Below are 6000 nucleotides of genomic sequence, written 5' to 3' on the forward strand. Positions count from 1 at the left end.
CAGGCACACACCATGCGGGAGCTAGGGAGGTATGGCTCCTCCTCATAGATTTCAAAGGGTGTCAGAAAGAACCTTGGGGCACAAACAGACTTTTTTCAGGGGATGAAACACTGCAGAGATTCCCCACTAGGATAACGCCTAAGGGAGCAATGGGATCAGGGCCACCTCAAGACTCCAGAACTGTAGATGTACCAGCATGCCATGCCAGACTGGAGAAGATGAAGGCACCTGACTCCAAACCATGAGAGCTGCTTTTTGGGCTAAGTCCAGCCAAGTCATAGGGGTTGGGTTTCCTGAGGACTTGGGGAGGTCCAGCTTACACCCAAATGTGTCTGGGAGATGGCATATAAAGTCAAAGATTATTCCCAAGCCTTATGACTTCATGTGCTGGCCCTGTTGTGTTTTGGGCTTACTTGGTACCTGTCACTGCTTCCTTCTTGACTATTTCTTTATTTGGGAATGGGGATGTCTATTTTATTCTTATCTCACCATTGCCTTTTGGAAGTATATGACTTGTTTAATTTCATGGGCTCATAACTGGAGAGAATTTCCCTCAGGGTGAATTATGCTTTGAGTCTCATTCATATCTAATTTAGATGGGACTCTGGACTTCGGACTTATGAGTTGATGCTAGAACAATGTAAGACTTTAGAGGCTACTGGGATGGAATAAATGTATTTTGTATTTGAGAAAGATGTAAGTTTTGGGTGGTCAGGCCAGATTGCTGTAGTTTGAATGCCTCCTCCCAAGTTCATGTTGAGATTTAATTGCCATTGCAACTATATTAAGATGTGAGGCCTTTAAGATGTGATTAGACTACAAGCACTTCACCCTCATGAGTGGATTTAGTGCATTAATAAAACGAATTTTTGGGTTGCCTTCCTGCCATGTGAGAATCCAGCATTCCCCTGCCCTCCAGAGGATGCCACATGCAGGGCACTATCTTGGAATCAGAGAAACTGGGCCCTAACCTAGGGACACCTTGACCTTGGACTTTCCAGCCTCCAGAACTGTAAGTTAATAAGTTTCTGTTCCTTATAAATTACCAGTAAGATACTTAATTTGTGGTGGCAGTATGTTAAGAAGTTTGAAGGAACTAGAATTTATGTCCTAGCTCAGTCTGATATGAATTGTGTGAATTTTTGCGTGCATATACCTTCTCTACACCTTAGCTGTGTCACTTATAACATGTAAATTCACAGTGAGGTTTCTGTAAAAAGTGAAGAAAATAATACTTGTACGATGTTTAATGGTGATTGGAAGATGTTAACTAGTCGATAAAATAAAAATCTAAATTTCAAAGTTATAGATGAATTAATAAAAGTTTGAATTAAACACACTTTTTACATTGCACACAGCCTTTTCAGCAGCAGACGCCATAGTGGACCTGCAAATGCAACAGAATTAAGAGGATCAGAGTATACATAAATTTTTCTTAAATGAGTAATTTTAAAGAGCAAAAGATGCCCAATTCACTGAGCATGCTAGTCACATGAATGCATTTGGAGTAGAAACAGGAATTGAGAAATCTCTGTAGGAAGTCCACAAAACTCAAGATAAAGTTTGCTTGTTTCTAGATTTGTTTGTTTTATTTTCACTTTTTGATTCCTCTTATTGTTTCCCCTGTTTGCTCTTTTATTAGATCATGGAACCATTTATTAACACAGGAAGAGTTGAAGGAGAGAGAACTATGTGGTTCTTTACTTCCTAATCTTGCTGCATCAATATCAAGCCCTGATTTAAAACAACAACAACAGCAAAAATAGAAAACAAAATCCATGACATAAATGAAATGTCTAAATAGCGGCTGTCAAGTCATACACCTTTCAAAAGGGAGTATCATGAAGTATTCATTGATCAATATTTACAAAGCAGTTCATATTTGTTTTTGGAATCATGAAGAAAAATGACTTTAATATTAAAAGAAGACAACTACCAGAAAAGGGTATGTTTTTATTATATTTATTAACATGAAGAACGTTACTTAGAGCAAAATTCTTGGACATAAAGAATTAGACTGCCTGAGCAAAAGGGGGCCTAGACGTACAAATTATCCTGTATATTGTGACTATTATAATGACTATGAACCAGAAAATCCTCTTAGACACCCATTCCCCTCCCATATTTACATTACTTTCCAAATTTAATCTTAAAAATAACACTGATTAGAAAGTGTAGAACCATCATGGGGCAAAAATAAAATGTAGATGAAATCTTTGTTTTATATTGCAATGGAAATGTTCAGGTAATGAACAGACATTTATCAAAATCATCTGTTGATTGCTCAGTCTGGCTTAAGAATATTAAAGAGCTTTTCTTTTGCATGCAAATAAATATTTACACAGCTCAGTATTTATTAAAGATGGTTTATATTTTAATCGATGTTGGTGCAGCAATAGTGTTTGGGGGCTATTCTGACAAATGTCCTTTACTGTAAGTGAGTATAAATACAGGTATAGATACAAACATATAGATAGATAGATACTTCCTTTTCCTCCTCCTTCGCTTTTTCTATCCTTCTCTCTTTTCGTCTCCACACTCTTAGTGAGATGGGGTGCAATTTGGGATTCTGAGAATTCTCTGAGGAGCAGAAGTCACCAAAATCTTACAGCCAAACCTCCTGGCATATCAGATCATCCCAGGATGGAAATTACCCAGGTCAAAGCAGATTAGCTCGGCATAATAAACTCAGGTTTTGGTTTGTGACACAAGAACACTGCATAATTTGAACAGACAACTTCCCTTATATAGCTCGAGGGATTATGACCACAAGTGACAGAAATGTGGCAGAGAAAACAGTATCCCATTTCTGCTTACAATTAATAAAAAAAAAAAAGTCAGTAATTAAGGTGGCAGTTCAACTGTTTTTTCCAGAGTGTTCTGAATATTTACCTGTTTAGCATTGCAGTAAGCTTACAAACAGATACATATACATTAATTAAATGTATTTAAATTTTAAAACATTAAAAATGATTCAAATAAATGGAAAGACATATTATACCTCTAGGAAGAAAAATCAATATCATAAAGATATAAATTCTCCACAAATGGATCAATAGATTCAATGAACTGCTCATAATATAAAAGTTTAATATAATGTAAAGTAAGGAAAGAAACCCATACATCTATCTACAGAAGAATAGGTTAATTAATTGTGGTATATTTGAAAAATGGAATATTATTGAGCTATGTCAATGAACAAACTTTTCACAAACATCAAATGGAAGATATTCAGTAAAACAGCAACTCTTATTAAAGATATTATATTTTATTATGTCTACTGAAGATAATATTTATTAATTTTGATTCCTGCAGGGATGTTTACCTGAGTAGAGCATTGTTAAAACTTAAATATTTTTCCATTGCTATTTCAGTATACACTGTACCACATTAACTTAAAATGATACTGTAGCAACATTTAGCTATGTTGAAAATGGCTGCTTTTCAACTCAGAAAGGGAAAAATGGACAACAATTCTCATGCGAATTTTTATTTATACATAAATAATTCTGCCTTTATTACTCAATGTTATTGATTACTCAGGAGTAAAAACATGGTAGTAACAAATTTAGAACAATTTGGAAATATATATTTGGCCTGAAAACATGCATACTACCGTTTTAATTTTTAAGAGTTTTTTTTTAAATATATATAAGGAAAAATGGCATGGTAAAGCAATGTCCAAATGTAGAAGTAGGAGTAGCAACTTCAATAATTCTTAAGAGTAGAAAGCTGATAATAGTTGTCCTCAGTCTTCGTTTGCATATATAAGTAGCAATATTTCTTTTACTATAGCTTTTCTTTCTATTTTTTTTATTTTATTGAGATCTCCTTTCTCAAATCCTCTCTATAAAAATTTTGGGCCCTCAATGAAATGACCTTCATATTTGAGTGCCAAAGAACCAGAGGATTTCAAATGTTCCTGATAAAGAGGAGTTAAGAAATACATTTTTATTCAGTATGCCTATCCATACTCACTTACATTCAACAAGTTATAAAATGAATACATCCACTACGTTATGTCTTATAGGCAGTTTGAAAAACAGAACCAAGGATTTGAGTTTGGGAAACCTTTGCTAGTGCAAAGACTCATGGCACGACAAGCACCAAATACGCTTTAAAATATTTATTCAGATTTATTTGTGCTTCACTCTGATCCCTCCCTGCCTCTCCACCCACCCTCTTACCTGTGTACAGATTTCTAACATTATCTTCTTGAATGTACAATAGTCTAATCTACAGTTTTTTTCTGTTGTAGATATAGCCACTCCAATCCATTTTCACAAGCAGCAAGTGACATTTGTGGAAAATAGAAACCAAAATCCTACTCTAAAAATAGATTATAATGTGGTTTCTTTCTGGCTTTATTTTCTGCTGCTCCCCACATGCATCCTCTCCTCCAGACACACCATCTATTTATAGTTGCTAGATGAACATTTTACAGTATTTACCATAAGTATAGGTTAGGATTCAATCATGGAACCAGAACAACTGTGAGTGATATAAAATAAAACACATTATAAGGATTTATGCCTTACAAAATTCTGGGGAAAGTCGGTGAACTAAAGTTCCAGGAGATGGTTGAAGCATCAGAGAAAAGTCACTTACCAAGGAGACGGCTAAGGAAAACTGGTGAAGAAATCTATGGAAGAAGTTGCCTCTGTACCTGGTGGTGAGGTAGAAGTTGCTTTGATCAGTGGATAAGCCATCAGGAAGAAAAGCTCTAAACAAAATAGGAAAAAAAAAAAAAAGAGTAAAGACAACCTAAAATCCTTGAGAATAAACTGGTATTCACAAAGACAAATCAGAATATGCTTCATACCCAAATGATACAGGTAATTTGCAGAAGAAACTCGTGTCTTTCACCCCAGAGTTGCACACGTGTCTGACTCAGGACTTGGAAAAGCTGAAGGAAGCGATCTGACAGCAGGCAGAGGAGCTGTGGGTCTATGCACACCAGTGAGAGAAGCCCGTGAATCAGCAGCAAATGTGCCAAGGGCTGGCCATGCATGGAGGCTTGTACTAATCTTCTGTAATGACTGCTGCTCCCCTTGTACCTTCCAAATCTCACTTGAAGCTCCTTGTGCCAAATCCTAATTATACAGGGAAAGTAGTTCTAGAAAATTCCGTGCCTGCTTAGCTAAAATCTTATAGTAAAAAACCACCACATTCTATTTATGTGTATCCCCTCCTCTGCCTGAAGAGTCCCTTCACCTCAGTGTTACCACCTCATCTGGATAATATCTCCTCCCCCACAGAGAATTCTCTTTTAAATGCACAATTTGTTTTAAATATCTCTTCTCTCATACTTTCTAACTAATGTTGCTAATGTCTATTATAATAATATATTATAAACCATAATTATTATAACATATCATATAATTAATGTCTAAATATTATATTTTCTTCATTTTACATTTTTGAATTTTCTAATTGTACTAACTTAAATTTCACTCCTTTAAACTTGTGTTTAAGTGTTTAATATTATTAAAAATTATTTTTGGAGGAAATAAGTGAACACTATTTATCACATCCTACCCTATATATCAAATTATTTATCTGCTATCCCAATTGTATTATATGCTTCTTGAGGACAGGACTGAGTGGTCTTTGGTGTTTCTGTATCCTCAGCACTTACTAAATGCCAGAGACATTTTATATGTTCAACCAATTTGGTTCAACATGTGATTTTATATACATCACTATCTTCCTTTCTAACAGTCAAAAAGGAGTCTTTCTTGACAGTTTTGTATATTTGTCACAAGTTCATACTAATTGGCCACATAGAGGGCACCTAATAAGTGCTGCAAAGTGTTATATTTAAATCGATACGTGTTTTTTTACGTATACCTGTACGTATACCTGACAATTCAGGATGTCTGATGTGTTCATGAGTGGACAGATACTTCATGAATAGGACAAGAAATTTTAATGTATTCATAATATTACTTGTCAGAAAGCCAAGTCATTGATCATCTTTATAATTCTCACAATGAATGA

At 35.1% G+C, this 6000-nt stretch overlaps 1 long non-coding RNA gene across 3 annotated transcripts in view; it reads right to left on the reverse strand.

Moving 5' to 3' along the window:
- The window catches only part of LOC116456841 (uncharacterized), a 34439-nt gene extending 29222 nt beyond the window's left edge, over nt 1-5217 (reverse strand). For 2 of the 3 annotated variants that reach the window (XR_004244821.2, XR_004244819.2), the window contains exon 1: nt 4609-5217. This is a non-coding gene — a long non-coding RNA (uncharacterized LOC116456841). The remainder of the gene's footprint in view (nt 1-4608) is intronic. The other variant, XR_004244820.2, reaches the window with a different exon arrangement.
- Between the last annotated feature and the right edge of the window lie 783 nt (nt 5218-6000).

Source organism: Hylobates moloch, unplaced genomic scaffold, assembly GCF_009828535.3.
Source record: "Hylobates moloch isolate HMO894 unplaced genomic scaffold, HMol_V3 SCAFFOLD_17, whole genome shotgun sequence".
NCBI lineage: Eukaryota > Metazoa > Chordata > Mammalia > Primates > Hylobatidae > Hylobates > Hylobates moloch.